We start from the raw sequence: 20,005 nt of genomic DNA, 5'->3' as shown, positions 1-20,005 counted from the left end.
ACCAGGCCCGACCCTGCTTAGCTTCCGAGATCAGACGAGATCGGGCGCGTTCAGGGTGGTATGGCCGTAGACTGGACAACTTTTGACTTTCTATGCTTCAATCACTTGAATGTCAATACTTGTATATAATATTCACATTACCCTGTCACTATATGCCAACATTTCCAAATATCTATGCATATTTTTATAAATTTAGATGGATATCCTTAAATATTTTGTAAAGTTCCTTTTTCTAAACCTGGCTTATATTGCTTTGCTTTATTTTAATATTTTCCTATATTTACTCTCATTTGAGACTAATGAGTCTTTTCACATAGAGTCTCAGATGGGGCTTCTTCAGGTGGGCCTGAGATAAAGATCTGTATGCAAGTGATTTACAGAGGGAGTATTTCAGAAGAAACTTGTAGGGATGTGAAGGAAGCAGGATAGGGTGGGGATGAAGCAAAGCAAAGATACAGTCACAGTTGAAGTCTAGGCTCAGCCTAATCCTACAGGGAGTTTGGGAACAAGAGTAACATACAAAAATTGTCCCACCTTGAGGTAAATGGGCAAGTTGGGCAGCTATAGCCATTAATACCTAACACAGCAGCAAGGAAGAGGAAGAGGGCACAAAGGCCTCCCAGAGGGTTTCTTTTCTGGTATTTAATTTCCCAAAAGAAAACAGAACTTCCTATGGCTTGGTGCTATACTTTAATGGTCTTAGTAATATATACATAAATCATGTTTCCCATATGTAAACATTTTATGTAAAACAATAAAACTGAAGTAAGGTGGTAACCCACCACTGGACAACTAAAGAATGATGAAGCAGATGAAAATAAAATGCTTAAGTAGTGCTTGTAATAAAAGTTTAAATTCCAAACATAGCCTTATCCTAGGCATTCAGTTCTGGAAATCGCATTCCATGAAGGACAGCCACCATGGAAATATCAGATTATGCAACTTTAAAAGTTTGAGGTCACAAATGGTGGTAATTTAGGAAAACTTCTGTGACTCAAAAGTGAAAAGCAGGTTTGTCAGCACTGATGGAAATTTTGCTTTCACCAGGTTAAGGTCTCCCTTTATTAATCGCAATGCACTCACTGGAGCAACTTGAAAACATAGATTTTAGTTACTTAATTTAAATCTGTCCTCCAATGTCATAGCGTAGTTTTAATTTGTTCTTTCTATGCCCTTTATGTTTAATGTCTTGCAGGTTCTATCATATTCCATGCCATTCAGGGTTTGCTCCTCTTTCACGGAGATAACTATTAAAGAAGGAAGACAACCAGTTGGTTAACCATTCGACTTCAGATCAGGTCACGATCTCAGTTTGTGGGTCCAAGCCCTGCATCAGGCTCTGTGCTGATAGCTCAGAGCCTGTCGCCTGCTTCAGATTCTGTATTCCCCTCTCTTTGCCCCTCCCTCACTGTGTTCTGTCTGTCTGTCTCTCTTTCTCTCAAAAATAAATATAAAAAAAAAAGAAAGAAGACAACTTCTCAGGTGGATCAAGTGGATGGAAGAATCAGAAATCTTTTTCTCTTTTGTTTATGTACACTTATGACTGAGCATATCATTTGGGGACAGTTCTGTTTGGGCATCAAGGCTACCCCCTGGTCTTTCTTATAGCTTTATCAATATGGAGTGATGGATGAAAGTAGAGGCTCCAGACATAGGCACATGTCAGACTTAAAAGGCTGCTGTGGCTCTTTCTATCTGTTTGTGTATGGCTGCCCTGAGTGGAGGCAATAAATGAAGATAAAGAAATAAAGTTATACAAGTTTCAAAAAAGGAAAGGGGAACTAATGACCACTGCTAGCATACATCTAAGAATAAAATGTGATGCAGTCCCTACAGAGCCTCCTTTATCATCTTTCCTTTTAAGCTTACCTATTTATTTATTTATTTATTTATTTATTTATTTATTTATTGAGAGCAAGCAGGTGAGGGGCAGAGAGAGAGAGGGCAGAAGGTCTGAAGCTGGCTCTGTGCTGACAGCTAAGAGCCTGACCCAGGGCTAGAACTCACGAATCTTGAGATCGTGACCTGAGCTGAAGTTGGACACTTCAACTGAGTGACCCAGGTGCCCTCCTTCTATATGATCGTAAAGACATGGAAATATCCAAATTTTACAGGAGAAGGTAGCCACCACTTTATCTATGGAGAAATGAGTACTGAGTACTATGGGACAGCTACATAGGCTCACAATCATCTACAACCCACAAGCTGCACAGATGCACCAGGTGTTCCAAAACAACTATTAGGTGGGGATTTGAAGTCAGATAAAAGGTGTGCCCTTTTCATGACTCATGAAGGGTGGAGCTGGAGAGGGATAAGAGCAGACTTGAAATTGAGGTTTGGAAATTTTCTTCTGTAGGCGGTCGGCATCAGTGAGGCACCAAGCCAGGTTTGAAATTCATCTGCTTTCTTACTTCAGAGTCCTTTACTTCAATCTGTTTAATCTGGAATCCAATCTATGACATATTTCCTCCATTTTATATAGTTTTATCTGTCCAAGACTTGGCTGTATTGGGGACAATATTAGAAAGTTCTTTAGGACTTTAATTTTGTTTTAGCAATTCATGGGTCACTTTACAAAGGAGATATCCATAAAGTGTATTTCCCACTCAACATTTGATAACAAATGAGGCACAGAGAGGTTAATGGCTTGTCTGATATCACACAGCTATTTAGTGGGGAGTTGTAAATCATCTCATAATCTTTCTTCTCTTAATGACTAATTCCTACTGGCAGGCTACATATTAAGCAATTATATTTTCCCTCTGAAGGTTCTTTGTCCCAGAAGCACTATATAATCCAGTAATACCAAACTATTCATACCATATTTCTTTCTTCTGTATCTGTTTACACCCATTTCTTCTTCCTAGAAAGTTCTCTAAACTACCTCTATATCCATGTTCTACATCTATTTCAGTAAGCCTTCTGAGATAACGAACATTTCATCAGTACCATATTGCATTATAGCAACCTATTTATGTGTATTTCTCTCCAAAAAAAGTGCATGTCTTAAATATCTTTACATCCATCAAGTCAAGTACAGTGATTGACCGAGGGTAGGTGTTTAATACATTTGTACTGAATGAATGGAAGAGCACTTTAATGGATACAAATATGAGTTCATAAATAAGCAGTGAAAGGAGCTTCTATGAGAGGGGCACCTGCATGGCTCAGTTGGTTAAGCATCTGACTTTGGGTTTTGGCTCAGGTCACGATCTCAGTTTGTGAGTTCAAGCCCCACACCGGGCTCTGTGCTGACAATGAGGAACCTACTTGGTATACTCACTCTCTCCCTTCCCCCCTGCCTGTCCCTCTCTCTCTCTCTCAAAATAAATAAATAAACTTAATAAATAAAAGCTTCTATGAGAGATTATAAACAGTATATATAATACGAGCTGAGAAATGATGATAGTTTATTTCTTATTTCTTAGATAACCAAGAAAGATGCAGGCTATGTGCTATTTTTGCTTTTCTGCATAATGGATTCTACAATTACTTCTGCTGCAGAAAAAAGTAGCTACCCTACTGTCAAGTTCTGTCTAGATCCTGAAGAGTCTGGAACCCAAAGGGCCCACCAAAGCTGCCCAGTAGCTGGAACAGTACTTGATATGCAAAAGTTGCTCACAGGAAAGTATTCCAGGGAGGTAAGAGTAGAATCACTAACTCTTTAACATCCCAGGGATAGGAGCACAAAAGAAGGCTGCAATCTAGCAATTCCACCCTGAGGTATAGACCCAAGAGAAATAAAAAGATACATCCACACAAAAAACTTGTACACAAGTGATCTAGCAGCATTATTCATAAATATGAAAGGGGAGACGACAACCCACATGTCCACCAACTGATAAATGGATAAACAAATGTAGTAACCTGTACAATAGAATTAGTTGGTCATACAAAGGAACAAAGTACTGGTACATGCTACCACATGGATGAATCTTGAAAACATTATGTCAAGTGACAGAAGCCAGTTACAAAAGACCACATATTACATGATTCCATTCACATGAGATGTCCAGAACAGGGAAGTCTACAAAGATAGAAAGTAGGTTAGCAGCTGCTTATGGCTGGTAGGGATGGGAGGTGATAGGTAAGGGATATGAGGGCTTTTTAAGTTTGTTTATTTATTTTTGAGAGACAGAGTATGTGAGTGAGCAAGGGGCAGAGAGAGAGAGGGGGAGAGAGAGAATCCCAGGAGGGGCAGAGAGAGAGGGAGAAAGACAGAACTGAGGTTTTTTTGGGGTTTTTTTTTTTTTAGAGTTGATATAAACGTACTAAAATTGGGGGCAATGATTGCACATATCTGTGACTATACTAATAATCATAAAGTGTACACTTTAAGTTTTTAATCATTTTTAGAGAGAGGGAGAGAGAAAGAGTGTGCATGCAAGAGGAAGAGAAGAGGTAGACAGAGGGAGAATCTAAAGCGGGCAACACAGAACCTGATGTGGGGGCTCGATCCCACAACCCTGGGATCATGACCTGAACTGAAACCAAGAGTCAGAAGGTCAACCGACTGAGCCACCCAGGTGCCCCTCAAGTGTATACTTTAAATGGTAAATTGTATCATATGTGAATTATGCCTCAATAAACCTGTTAAAAAGTGACAAAGAAAAATAGACAAAGAGAGAGAGAAGGTTGAAAACATCTCAGACTAAAGGATGCCATCAGAATCCTCCATCTTTTACCCTCATTTCTACCTTGCATATTTCCAAGGCCCCAACCACAGCTCACTAACACTCAGCCTGTTTTAGCCAACTATCACATCATGAACTCTTCGTGTGTGTGTGTGTGTGTGTGTGTGTGTGTGTGTAATAACCAGCTGAACCAGATAAAAAATTCTTGTCTGAGCCACATCCACAATCTCAATACCAAACTAGCATTTATTGAATGCCCACCATGTGCCCAGCACTCGGCATATGTCATCATTAAGCCTCATAATTACCCCAGGAGGTAGGCTGCATTACTTCATTCCATAGAGGAAGATCTGAGACTAAGCCTAGCTAATTGCATGGTACCATTATGTGGGAACTGATAGACCCAGGTTGAAAATGTGTGCGATTCACAATATCTGTGCTCTACTATTTACAATTTGTGTCCTCAAAGTCTAGAATGGAACAGAAATAAACCTAGTCCAAGAGAGGTAATAAAGAGGCAGAGTACGGAATGGCTGATAAAGACAAATAACCTGGTTGGTGTTCCAGAGTGAAACAGTGATGTGAGGTTTCTGTTTTAAAATCCTACCCTAATGGCCTGGACAATGACAAAGAGTTCTCCTGGGTCTGTGACTACTCAACACATCTGCTTGGAGAGAGAGCTTTTAAATCTCGTTCTAGCTGAGCAAGCAAGAGTACACTCTTAAGTCAGTTTCTTTTGTAAAAGAGCTATGCTCTTGCTCCTGATTCTAGTCGTCAGTCCTATTCTGGCAGGAGTCGGTGCATCCTAAAGCCACATTAACTCCCCGGTGTTAACGTATTGTCTGTTCTGAGTGGCCAGCAGCACGGTGGAGCGCACCGGGACCACTTACCCCTGAGACAGTCTACAGAACAGCACGTGCCAGAGGCGGAAGTCCAAGACAAACACAGAAGGACAGCCTCACTGAGCGACCAAGAGTGTCAGTCTGCCCTAGGCGATCTCAGCCGCGGCAAGTACCTGTGGCGGAGACAGGCAGTCTCTGCTGAGACACCAAGAGGTGGTTACAGCAATAGGATCACGTCCAGGGAGCCGATGTCCAAGTGAAAAACCAGTTGACACTGTGTCAATGTATTTGATTCAGCTAGTGTAATAAAAATATTATCCATGATAAATCAATAAAATATCAGACTGCTTATGTCTTACGCCATGAACTGTGGAACGCAGACATCAGAGGCACCACTGAAGTTTAACTCTCTAGCCGCCATCCTGTTATTTTCACGTGGGGATGTCTGAGGAGGCTCTTTCGTCTGCTGTTTCTCACGTTCCTTTCTACTCTTCCTTGGTGCACTTTTATCTGGACTTCATCCTCATCCACTGCCCTTTGGCAAATTTTGAAGCACCCTAGGCAATCTCTTGCCATGTGCTCCTTCATGAAATGCAAACTCCTTCTTGCTTGTAATGTTCTAGAATACTAGATTCGGGCCCAATAAACCAAATCCAGCTTTGCCACCACCTGTATGGCAGGTGGCTGTTCATTTTCCCGTGTTCCTTTCTCCTCCAAAGTCAGTAACTTCAACTATCAGAAAATAAGAAAAAGACTCCCTCTGCATAAATGAGAGGAAGCATGCCTTTACTCAAGAGTAAAAGGCTGGCGTAAGGACACACAGAAAAGGAAGCAGGGATCTCTGGGAGCTTAAGCTGGAACAGACTCACTGGGAAATGCCTGCCAGACTCACCTCTATTAGATAAGTGTGGCTGGCATAGCACTTTTGGACTTTAACAGCGCGGATGACTAAGGCCCTCATGACAATTTTATGGACAAGCTATACTGGATTAGATAAGAACCTAATTGGATATAGTCATACCTGGCTGGACAGTCCTAATAAAAATATAACTGATAGGTTCTTAGTAGCTTTGCCTTCACAAACTTACATAAAGATGTCGAAGGCAAGCCTAGCAAATTCGGAGTGACTGCAAAGAATATTGCACGTTAAGTATGACTTTAAAACGATTTCAGTAGAGTGGATAATAACACAATGTTATCAAAATAATTTTAATTGGTTATGTTCTATAATTCAAGTAACAAAGGATTACGTGTGTGTGTGTATGATTGAATGTAGTACAGTATTACCGTAAGTATGTATTCTGAAAAAAACGTGCCATAGAAATCTTGCAACATTCACGTCGTCATCACCACCACTTAGCTCCACATTGTGCCCCGAGCTATATGTGAGTAGTGAGCTTTTGAAATCTGTGTGCTCTGAATGGAAATGTGCTATAAGCATAATATCCACAACAAACTTTGAAGACAAAGTATAAGAAAGGATGCCAAATATCTCATTAATAATTTTTAGACTGGGGCGCTCAGTCAGTTACACATCCAACTCTTGATTTCACTTAGGTCATGATCTCACAGTTCATAGGATCAAGTCCTGTGTCGGGCTCTGAGCTGACAGAATGGAGCCTGCTTAGAATTCTCTCTCTCCCTCTCTCTCTCTGCCTCTCCCGTGCTCATTTGTGCACGCGAGCACGTGCGCACACACATACACACAAAGACAAAAAAAAAAAAACTTAAAAAAATAATTTTTATACTGTTACATGTTGAAATGATAATATTCTGCATATATTAAGTAACAGAAAATATATTACTAAAATTAGTTCACTTATTCCCTTTTCTTTTTAATATGGCTACAGAAAAGTTTATAATTATCTATGTAGTTTGCATTATATTTCTACTGCCTGCACAAATTTAGACCAGCATGGCAAATTTCATTGTGTTCTTTTCCTGGTTTATATTAGTCACTCAAAAAGCCTGAGGTTCCTAGCTCATCCCTCATCATTCATCAGCCTTGAATATCCCCCAATCTGAACACCCTCCGCAAATCCTGAATTTGCGTGTGGAACCAGTGGCTCATCATTAGCCAAATTCTCCTATCCCTCGCCTCTTCTCTGCACATTTCCTTCCCCTTCTTGCTCTAATTCAGTGGTTCTGAAACACATCTGTGCATTAGAATCATGTTGGGAATTTTAAATGAATCAATGCCCAGGATTCATTTTCAGACTGTTCAGTCAGAACCTTTGCCATGGGGATAAAGCTTCTTAATGTTTTAATAGCTCACCCAAGTGATTCTAATGTGCAGCTGGGATTCAGAACTACCCATTCAACCAGCATCAACTTCCCACCTACTCTGGTCCCACACCCGTGCTAGTGAACATAGCTGGAGAAACACAGCGTGCTGGTCTCCACTGACTGGTCTCCGTAGACTCACCCAGCGTGGATTCAAAGCTGTCCAGCCATCCTACAATTTGTCCTTTGTCCATGCATGATCTTCATCTGCTAGAGAAATATCCTTCCCCTCCATCTTCACTCTCAGCCCATGACCTTGCTGCCTAATGACATGAAAGTATGGAAGAATTAGTAACAACCTTCCACAAGATCCCTCTACTGCACCCACCTGCCTGCATGTCTGTCCATATGTATTCTGCCTTCCCCACTACTAGAGCTCAGGCCGTCCAACAGAACTTTCAGTGTTGGCGCTGCCCACTAATATAATCACTGGTCACTAAGAGGATCTGGCCACCAAAGCCTATAGGCCACAGTTCAGAAAATCAGACATTTAGGTCTGAGAAAAGAGGAGAGGCCTTAGGGAATGCTGGAGAAGTGTTTTAAAACTTCTGAAGCGGTGTTCTGTGGATGAAAGTCGAGTCACTCTTTGCATTTAGCTTTACTCTACATCCAGAAATTGGACTAAAAGCTTGAAGTAAAGAGAAGGTAAATTTTCATTAATTATGCTTTATTTGTGTATAATTAATATACGGCATTCTATTAGCTTCTGGCGTGTAACATAAGGTGATTCAATGTTTCCAAACATTTCTCAGTGCTCGTCATGATGAATGTGCTCTTATTCCCCTTTATCTTTTTCACCCATCCTTCCCCCCACCTCCCCTCTAGCAACCATCAGTTTGTTGTCTGTATTTACAAGTCTGGGTTTTTTTCCTTGTCTCTTTTCATTGCTTGTTTGTTTTGTTTCTTAAATTCCACATATGAGTGAAATCACATGGTATTTGACTTTCTCTGACTTCTTTCACTTGGCATTACGCCCCCTAGGGCCAACCCTGTTGTCTCAAATGGCAAGATCTCATCCATTTTTATGGCTGATTCATATTCTATTATATAGAGATATATATGATATATTTATACTACACTTCTTTATCGACTCATCCATGGATGAACACTTGGATGGCTTTCATATCTTGGCTTTTTCAAATAAACGCTGCAATAAATAGAAGAGTGTACATATCTTTTTGAATTAATGTTTACATTTTCTTTAGGTAAAAAACAGTGGTAGAATTACTGGATCATGTGGTATTCTATTTTTAGTTTCTTGAGGAATCCCACCAAAGTGCACAGGAGTTCCTTTTTTTCACCTCCTCCCCAACACTTAATGTGTCTTTTTTATTTTGGCCATTCTGACAGGTGTGAGGTGATATCTCCTTGTGGTTTTGATCTGCATTTCCCTGATTAGTGATGTTGAGCATCTTTTCATTTGTCTGTTAGCCATCTGTATGTCTTCTTGGAAAAAAAATGCCTATTCAGGTCTTCTGTCCTTTTTTAATAGAATTATTTATAATAATCAAATTATTTGGATATTAACCTCTTATTGGATATTTCATCAGCAAATATCTTCTCTCATTCTTCAGGTGCTTTGTCATTTTGTTGATGGTTTCCTTCACTGAGCAAAGGTTTTTTATTTTGGTGTAATCCCAATAGTTTAGTTTTGCTTTTGTTTCCCTTGCCTGAGGAGACGTATCTAGAAAAATGTTTCTACTGCCAATGTCCAAAAAATTATTGCCTGTGTTTTCTTCCATGATTTATATGGTTTCAAGTTTCACATTTAGGCCTTTAATCCATTTTGAGTTTACTTTTGTGTGTTGTATAACAAAGTGGTCCAGTTTTATTCTTTTGCATATAGTTTCCAGTTTTCCCAGTGCCATTTGTTGAAGAGACTGTCTTTTCCCCGTTGTATATTCTTGCCTCCTTTTTCACAGAAAGGTAACTTTTAGGTTGATTTAACAACAAAAACAACCTGGTGATTTTTATGTTTCCTGAAGATAGCTCCTAGTAACATAATAAGAGAGCAGAAACCAAATAATTGTCTCAAAAATACTGCAGGTGAGAGACCTGCATTCGTTGGAGGCTCAAACAGGTGATTTCCAAGTTGGGTTGCAATTCCCAAGTTTTTATTGTTTTTCTTTTTTATGCTATTTATTTACATTTGTGATGCTTATTTGTTTTTGAGAGAGAGGGATAGAGACAGAGCATGAGCAGGAGAGGGGCAGAGAGAGAGAGGGAGACACAGAATCTGAAGCAGGCTCCAGGCTCTGAGCTGTCAGCATAGAGCCTGATTTGGGGCTCGAACTCACGAACCATGAGATCATGACCTGAGCCGAAGTTGGATGTTCAAATGAATGAGCCACCCCGGCATCCCTATTGTTTTTTATTTTTTAAGTTTACTTATTTATTTTTGAGAGAGAGAGAGAGAGCTCAGGGGAGAGGCAGGGAGAGAGGGAGAGAGAGAGGATCCCAAGCAGGTTCCACATTGTCAGTGCAGAGCCTGACACAGGGCTTAAATTTACAGACCATGAGATCATGACCTGAGCCAAAACCAAAAGTTGGACGCTCAACCCACTGAGTCACTCAGGTACCCCAGCAACTCCCAAGTTTTTAGAAGGATAAACCTAGTTTAGATGAGGAAAAATACCGCAACTTGATAAAGTATGGTTGGCCTCTATGCCTCGCTGTTATGACTCAGGTCTGGTGAGATGGCCAGACGAAGATGAAATGAGAATGAGACGTTAAGGGGTCTAGGGCCAAGCTTTGCCCCTAACAAGTCAGAGGACTGGATGCAAGTCACCCCACGTCTCTGGGTTGCCTATAAGCCCTCAACAGAGGAAGGCTCGGCCTAGGTGAGCCCTACACCCACTTCAGTTCTAATGCTGTGTTCTTTTTCAACTCATAGGAACTGGAAAAGAGTTGGAGATGAATGGGTCAACGTGGTCACAGGATATTACAAGATGAGGGAAGGGGCACCTGGCATGTTCAGAGTAAAGTAAAACCATGTTAAATCAGATTCTTCCTTTCCAGATAAATGAAAGATAAGGTTCCTCAGGGCCAGCCATCCAACATCTCTTCAAGTGTGTGGAAGGTGAGAGAGCTCCAAGCTTGAAAAATCAGGATGAAATTGCTACTTATATACAGAATGGCTTCTCAATCCCAAGGGACGAATAAAGCCCATGGTTGTGCTGTTTTGGTTCATGGAGACTAAACCTTACACTGAATGATCACCGCTGAAGGCTGATTTCAAAAAGAAGTAAGTCTATGAGTGAACGCACATCACTGTGCATACTGGAGCTCCTTTGTCTCCACTGAAAAAGTATCTCTCATGGATGTTGTCTAGGTGTTAAATTATTGAGACTAATGAGACAGTATTGAGGACTTGAGTTACTCCAGGTGTTCCTAATATCTTGGTCTATATTCTTCTATTAAAAAAAAACTTTATTTATTTTGAAAGAGAGGACAAGTGGGGGAGGGGCAGAGAGAGAGTGAGAGAGAAAATCCCAAGCAAGCTCCACACTGTCAGCACAGAGCCTGATGCTGGGCTTGATCTCACCAACCTTGAGATCATGACCTGAACCGAGATCAAGAGTCAGATGCTTAACTAACTGAGCCACCCAGGAGCCCCTGCCTTCTTCTCAGTATAACCTGTATATGGCTTTTGGAGTCTTTTAGACATTTTGGTGGAAAAGCACCTAACAATGTTGACAGAATCTGAGTAAAAAAAGAAAAACATTTCCCAGTATCTCCAAAATAGTTGAGGCTAAAACCCTACAACGGAGTTTAAGCAAATCTATGGCTTGCTTCCTTACTTAGGCCAAAATTAGTACTGAACTTGATATTTTCTAAGATTTAAGTCGGAGCTGATGCTAGGGCTCTAGACTCATCTGAAAACCAAGACTGTGTCTTCATCACTTTCCCTGTTTATTTCCATCTCATTTTATTCTTCCTCTGTGAAAGGAAATGGCCTGCCTAGTTCTCCTTTTTATTTAGTCAGTATCTCTTCCCAGGCTTTACAGACTCACCAGAACAAGGTGGTTATTTGGACCCTTGGCTCTATGAAGTTTAGATAACAGAATCTATTTTTACTAGATAGCTGGAAAACAGAAAGGACAACATTCCTTTTCAGACTGGGCTCCCTAAACCTTTTCATTATTTTTTTCTTTTTGGTACAATAATGAGGGCTGACAGGGCCTCTTGACACCATTAGCAGTAAATGAATTTTTCAATAAAGGCTAACAGAGAAAAAGTATGGGGATTTAGATTTTTTTTTTTTTGACCCAGAGAGCTATCTCTCCTTACGGCTTTCCTTTCCATGTATACTTTATGAGAAATTTCAGCAAAAGCTTCTTAAAATTACTCCAATAGCTGTCTCCTTCAATTCTCTTTCCTGGAAGTCTTCACTCATCTATGGAGAAGGTCCAGGCTACTTCTTATGGGCTCCTATCTGGGAAGATTAAAGGCAGCGCAGTGAACTTGAGTTTTATCCTGAGGCATATCTTTGTAAACTGAGCAATACTTCCTTCTTTTTACATGAGGATATTTAAAGTGAAGCAGGCTCAGATGTGAATTGGATTCCATCCTATTTCTCCCCCCCAAACTGGAAAGACACTGGTCATATACTCGCACATTTGTATTATAAATATTCAAAGGCTCTAATCCAGTCTCTTCCATATAACACACATTTTTAACTCCTACTTTAAACTTTCGGAATGCTTTTTATGGCTTCTCTTATGCCCTACTTTACAATGTCTGTCAGCCTAATATTTCTACTTTCTTCCTTTATTAATCTATCTTCAAGGTCATGTGTGGAAACACCTTTCAGGGGAAAGAACCCATCTGCTTTGACAGAAACGTACACTATAAACCTTCATTACTGAAGGATCTAAAAAAAAAAAGTCCAAGAGTCCATTAAAATGCCTTCAGAGCATAGTTCCCTAAAACTTGCTCTAGACAACACCAGTCCCAGAAGTTGAGGCAGTAAACAAAAGCAAAAACAGAGGAGAGAGATGGATGCTGTATAAAGAGCGACAACATTCAAAGAGCAATAAAATTTGAGTTGCACAGCAGCGTTTTGAAGGGTGGTAGGCATTCTAAAATAAAGATATATATTTAATTTTATGTAATTGCATATTTCTCAAACTTTTTTGATTCTGGAACTATTTTCATGTACATATTTAACACTTTAGTAACATACTGTGGTGCTAGGGTTCCACAGTACACAGTTTGGAAATTGTGCTAAAAGATATTATTCTTCCCATTTTTCAAGAATTATTATTCTAGCTCATTCATGTATTGGAAAATAACCTTGAGATATAAATGTAACCCACTTCTTTCTTACATTGTATTTACAGGGGTATTTACGGTTCATCTCCCAAATACCAAATCTGAGTGACTATTTGACTGTTACAAGTAAACACGAAACATCTCTGCTTTTTTGCGATATCCCGGTAACTTCATCTGAATGGTTCTTGGCTCATGTGCTGGGGATGGGCCGTCAGCCATCACAGACAATTGCCACATGCACATGGCCAACATTCATCTCCCATTTGCCACTCTTCAGTCTTCATATACCATATACAAGTTACTTCCTATTGTATGTACTTCTGATCCCTACATCTAAACAAACTAAAAGTCAAATTTATTATTTCCCTAACTAAAAAAGAACCAAAAAACAAAACCTGTAATTAATGGTGTCCAGATGAGACAGAACAGGGTGCAAATCCTTCCTCCTCTGCCCTTTCTTTCTAAGTTTATTTATTTATTGTGAGAGAGAGAGAAAGAAAGAATGTACAAGGAGGAAGGGGCAGAGAGAGAGAGGGAGAGAGAGAATCCCAAACAGGCTCAGTGCTCACAGTGTGCAGAGCCTGGGGTGGGGCTTGAATCCATGAACCATGAGATCATGACCTGAGCTGAAACCAAGAGTCAGACATTTAACTGACTGAGCCACCCAGGTGTCTCTACCCCTTTCTGGTCCCGTTAACCTCAGTCACCTCCTCATTTGTGACTTGGGTTAACCCAACACAACTCACCCCTATTCAGTGAGATCCTGCATTTAAATTCCTCAGCCTGGCACACAATAATCCTTTGGTCGTATGCATAACGAAGTGTCCTACCTTGATTTTTCACAAAAGTTTTACAGATTTCATCCATGGCCATATCCAAAACTTTTGGCAATTCTCCCCATCTTTCCCAACCGATTCTAACTTTTTCATCCTCCAAATTTCCCTACACCTTACCCACTTACAAACCATTTCCTAGAAATATTTGAATATGTCAGATTGATTAGGACCTGTAGTGACCAGTATCAGCCCACTGCTGCCCATTCCTGCTGACCTAAATTCTTCAGCTCCTCAAACATTAACATGTCCCCCGACAGCTAACTCCCAATTACCAGCCGCATCACGAACCCTCTAGGTGTATTTACGTGGTCCTTCCTTACAATATCCTCCCTCTCATCCCCTTTTTATTTCATTGTTAATATCAAATCCCCTACAAGAAAACCCTCTTCTTGATGTCCCTGATTAACCCTTTCTCTCTCTCTCTCTCTCTTTCTTTCTTTCTAAGTTTATTTATTTGAGAGACAGAGAGCATGAACAGGGAAGGAGCAGAGAGAGAGAGAGAGAGAGAGAGAGAATCACAAGCAGGCTCCACACTATCAGCATGGAGCCCGATGCAGGGCACGGACTCATGAGCTGCAAGATCAAACAGAGGCGAACTCAAGATTGGGACTCTTAACTGACTGGGCCATCCAGGTGCCCCTGATTAACCCTTTCTAGGGCTGTAGATTTATGACTCTAATTTTCTTCTGATGCATTCATATATATATATATATATATATACACACATACACACAAATACTTTATACCAAGTTGTACTTACTGATGTACAGTTCCCACTCCACACTATGTCTGTTTTTTTTTTTTAAGTTGAGATGTAATTGACATCTAATCATGTATTAGTATTAGGTGTACAGTCTGACCATATAATGTATATATTGTGAAACTGATTACCATAGTAAGTTTAGTTAACATCCCTCACTACCATAATTACAACATTTTTTTTTGTTGTGATGAGAACTTTTAAGATAGACACTCTTAGCCACTTTCAAGTGTACAATGGTTAACTATAGTCACCATTCACTTTGCCTTTTTCCTCCCAGATATTTTTCTCACACAAACATAAAGACCTTCAAGGGGAATGAATATATCAGGTTTTTCTCCTTCCCACAATGGAAGTGTAAAAATATTTGACTGATCCATGAATGTTGAACACTTTCATTCACAGTCATTGTATTTACTTTAATGGGAATAAATATCACATGGGATATTTGGGGGATACGGCAAAGTCAGGTGTTTGTTTAGGGACAAAAGCTGTATACTGAATGCCTATAAAGCTTTCATTTATTTGTTGGCTGGTTTGAACGTTTTGTCATTCAGGATGTTGTTTATTGAGCAAAGGTGTTCATGAATACTTAAAGCATATCTGCCTGGAATCTTCCCAGTTTAGGGGTAGGTAACACTTCTCTGGCCATTGCCTTTGCTAGGATTTTGAAAGCTGAGTTACTTATCAAAGACTCTAGAACTCCTCTCCTCTTAAAGAGGTGAACTTAAAGGGCAATCCCTTAGAATGATCCGTGTGGAGACAAAGAGGTCTTCTTCAATACGGTCCCCCCGTCCCCCCCGCCCCCCCCATAGGGGACTGGCCATGGCCCCAGGCCACCAAGAGCTGTGGTTTCTAGCAGCTACTCTGGGGAGTGACCCCTCTTTACCATGAGATATAATCCTCCATTCTGCAAGAGGCAGACGGTCCTGTGACCTCTCAGCCCCTCTCCCAAGCAGCCTTCCCATACCATTCCATCTGCAAACCAGGATGTGTATCTTTCCCCTACCTGCCGCGTGCCCTTGGGAGGGGGTCAAGGTTTTGCCTAATTATTAGCATATCCCTTAGTTCTACAGCTCTGTGCCTTTCTCTTCCACTCAAGAAAGCATACTGGAATACAAATGAGTAGGCTGAAAACAGAGTCACCTTGAATCTGCTCTCACTTATGTTTTTTTGTTAAAAATTACATCACTCACAAATTTGGGATGTTTATTGGCAGAGCATTACTTGGGGACCCACCTAAGTAACCCCGGGTTGACAGTTACTCTGCTAATTGACAGTCCCTGGCAAGGTCGATGCAAGGTCAAAGTAGGACTATGCTTGTCACTAAGTGACTGCTAATGTAAATTCCCGTTCTCTCAAGAAAAGAGAACTGCTTCTAATGTAAATCAGGCACTGTGTTGGGTACCTTCTGAGTTTGGCACCACACCACCTGATGAAGGTGAGTTTTCAGTAATGGAGGCTCTGGTAGCTTCCATTACTTTTTCCAACACTGATGCGTAGTAGTCAAGATTTCTCAAAGCCTGAGTCCTCTTCCACCATCACGTATCACTGCCCTATTAAAATTCTCTGAAGAAACAATCAGTGTACTTTTCATTCAGTCTTTATTAAGCCTTCCCGATACTGGGTTGATTTTATACTTCCTACCTCTTGGGTTGGTGTGTATGGCTTATTTTCTTCTCTTTCTTTTTTCTCCTTTTTATTCAATAAAATATAGGAATATGCTTTTAAATCTGTCCTTGCAGGAACCTTGTAATTACCACCATTCTTCACACAACTTATGTAAGTCAGCTGCCAGTAACGGTCCTTGGTCAAACATTTAATTCTGTGGGGCACCTGGGTAGCTCAATTGGTTAAACATCTGACTTTGGCTCAGCTGATATGACCTCATGGTTCGTGAGTTCGAACGCCACATCAGGCTCTCTGCGCTCAGCACAGAGCCTGCTTTTGATCCTGTGTCCTGTTTTCTCTCTGCCCCTCCCCCACCCCCTCCTCCCCACTCACTCATGCTTTCTTTCTCTCCCTAAAATAAGGAAACATTTTAAAAAAATTAATTTTGTTGTTCCATAGAGTTACACCTGAAGTACACGGAGTCCTTTTGTAAACTACGACTTACTTGTATCTCAAGCTTGTGTCTGAAGTAGTTTTGTGTTAGCGACTGCAGAGAAGAATTTTTTTTTTTTTTTTTTAAGAGAGAGCCCATGTACATGTATATGGGGGAGGTGCAGAGAGAGAAGGAGGGAGAGAATCTTAAGCAGGCTTTACTCAGCCTCAGCTGCCATGGGGCTTGCTCCTGCAATCGTGAGATCATGGCCTGAACCCAAATCAAAAGTTGGATGGTTTAGCCAACTGAGCCACCCAGGTGTCCAAGAGCTAATTTTAAAAGTACTGTCTGGGGCTCCTGGGTGGCTCAGACAGCAAACTCATCCAACTCTTAATATGGGTTCAGGTCATGATCTCACAGTTCATGAGTTCAGGCTGCACACCGGGCTCCCTGATGACAGTGCAGAGCCTGTTTGAGATTCTCTCTCTCTCTCTCTCTCTCTCTCTCTCTGTCTGTGTATCTCTCTCAAAACAAATAAACTCAAAAAATACATAAAAGCGGGGCACCTGGGTGGCTCAGTCAGTTAAGCCTCCAACTTTGGCTCAGGTCGTGATCTCATGGTTCATGGGTTCGAGCCCTGCATCGGGCTCTTTGCTGACTGCCAGCTCAGAGCCTGGAGCCTGTTTCAGATTCTGCATTATGAATGCCATAGTGAAGTGAAGGCCCATGAATGAATAGTAACTGAAGAAAAATGGCAAGTGAAATGTCTCATCCTCTGTCTTCTTGCAGGCCTATTAGGTACATGTAGTTAAATGTAAGTATGTTAAATGCTTTCATTTAAGATTTTCTTTACGTCTACTTTTTAGAAATAAAAAATCTTACTATGTAAAAAACTACATTCATCATTGGGGGAAAACATTTTATGATGAAAATTTTGAATGCTATTTACAGCTTAGATTTCTGTAGATATTGAAGGCTGCCATCAAGACAAGGAACTGGGGTGCCTGGGTAGCTCAGTCGGTTAATTGTCCCACTTCAGCTCAGGTCATGATCACACAGATTGTGGGTTCGAGCCCCATGTCGGGCTCTGTGCTGACAGCTAGCTCAGAGCCTGGAGCCTGCTTCGGATTCTGTGTCTTCCTCTCTCTGTGACCCTGCCCTGCTCACGTTGTCTCTCTCAGAAATAAATAAAACATTAATTTTTTTTTTTTTTTTAAAAAGAGAGAGACAGGAGAGAGAGCAAGCTGGGGAGGGGGCAGAGAGAGAGAGAGGGAGACAGAGAGAGAATCCCAAGCAGGCCCCACAATGCCAGTGTGGTGCACGGAGCTCAATGTGGGGCTCAAACTCAGGGAACTGTGAGATCATGACCATAGCCAAAATCTAGAGTTGGATGCTTAACCCACTGAGTCATCCAGGTGCCCCAGGGAATTTGGGCTTCAAATGGGGCAAGAACTTCCTAGTTACTAGAGCGGCCCAAAGACAGAATGCATGTCTGAAGAGCGAGTGAACCTCTCCCAAGCAGCAGCAACAGTGCTCCTAAGACTTTGCATGCAATGGTGTTGCTGAGTTTCCTGCCAATGAGTGGTCAGTCCCTTCCACTGCTCTCCTGTGTCCTTGTGGGTAGGGGAGCTCTTGTATTTCCTGCTCAGGGGATCCAGAAGACACCTCAGGGCAGGAAATGACACTAAAGGCAGAACAGAGATAGTGGTTGAAAAGTAAAACTCATCAGGATCTCTGAATAGCGATAGAACAGGAGAAAATGTAAAGAATGTCCATCATTGTGACACAGTCAGGACCTCATCATCTTCCAGCCGGGAACAGCTTGTCCAGAGGATGTGCGAATGGGGTGAATTTCAAGAGCAGAAAGAGAAAATGCTACACCTAAGAACTTTTATTTTTATAGATTATAATTCCATCTCTATATTTTTGAATTTGTGCTTCATAAAAGTCCCTTATGCTTAAAAATTGCTTCCTCCTCTTTAGGACTGGCTTCATGGGCATGCGATCTGCACCACAATCACCCTCGGAAGGGGCCTGGTGATTGGTTTAACTTCTGCTGTCGCCACCTTAAAATATTTAATTTTGGAACAAAGGGTCCCACCTTTTCGTTTTGCTGGAACTCCACGCAATTTGTAACTGGCCCTGCTCCCTCTCCATCTTGGGGTGACTCTCCTTTTTGTATCCAGATGCCTCAGTTGTTCATACAGACCTAGGACAGGCAGGGAATTGGGGTGGTGGGTAAACGTGTGCTGTCACTTGCCGTCAGCATTTGCTTAGGATCAGCTTTCTAACTTCTAACTGGAAGTAACAGCAAGGGCCTCTTCACTGGCTTGTGTAGGAAGTATTGACCATGAAGCATGTAAACGAATATTGCACTATAACAAGTATTGGCTACTATTTGTTGGAGACATTCAAAGAACAGGGGGAAAAGGAATCCAAGGGTCAGATTGGATGCCTGGAAGGGGGAATGACGGAAGACAACATTCAGCATAGCTGGCAGCTGAAAGCTGACTTCTCAGGAAGTCAGTCAGCATAGCATCCTCCAGGCTGAGCCTCGATCCCCAGCGCCGGAGTCTGGGGCTTCCTTCCCTCCCACTTAGCACCACAGTGGACCGTGGCTTAGTGACTTCCGCTCCTGCAGGTTAAAAGCTGGGATACAGCTGGGCAGTTCTAGACCATTCTAGCCTAGCTAAACACTAACCGGGCCTGGGATGGCTGGTGTCTAATCTAGGAGACCGTGGCTTCCCAGCAGGTCCAATTCTGTAATTTAGGGCAGATGGAACGAAGAAGAAGGACGGAGTTTGAGGTCAAGAGTTCTCAGTCACGGGGGGGTCAAAGAGGAATCATCGCTCGAAATCCTTTCCAGCTAAACGTTCACTTCACCCTCCTCTTGGATAGATGCTACATCCCTGCCTGATTTAAAAAAAAAAAAAAACATTCCTACTGATCGTTCCCTTCCCAAAACAAAAACCAAACGCACACAACAAATAAGCAAAACTTTCTTCTTAAACCCTTCCTTCAAGGAGAAGTAAATAGGGCGCCCCCTTGGTCACCAGGTCCAGGGCCTTTCTCCTTGAGTTTGTTCTAAAGATAGATATTCCAGATTGCTCCTGGCTGCTTTTGACAGGGGGAAATATATACATATAATAAATTATGTATAAATATATGTATATAAATATATATGAATAATATATATGAAGCTTTTACTCTCTTAACATGCAAAGAAAGTCTAATTCCTTTGAGCTTGTCTCACTCCTATTCTCTTCCAGAAACGCCTCCCCCGGCAAACCAAGACGAAAACGAAATGCGGATAAAAACACACCCCGGCAGCA

The sequence above is a fragment of the Hyaena hyaena genome, unplaced genomic scaffold, assembly GCF_003009895.1.
Source record: "Hyaena hyaena isolate Hyena2069 unplaced genomic scaffold, ASM300989v1 scaffold_122, whole genome shotgun sequence".
Lineage (NCBI taxonomy): Eukaryota > Metazoa > Chordata > Mammalia > Carnivora > Hyaenidae > Hyaena > Hyaena hyaena.
The sequence above is the reverse complement of the archived record's forward strand: the minus strand, read 5'-3'. Positions refer to the sequence as shown.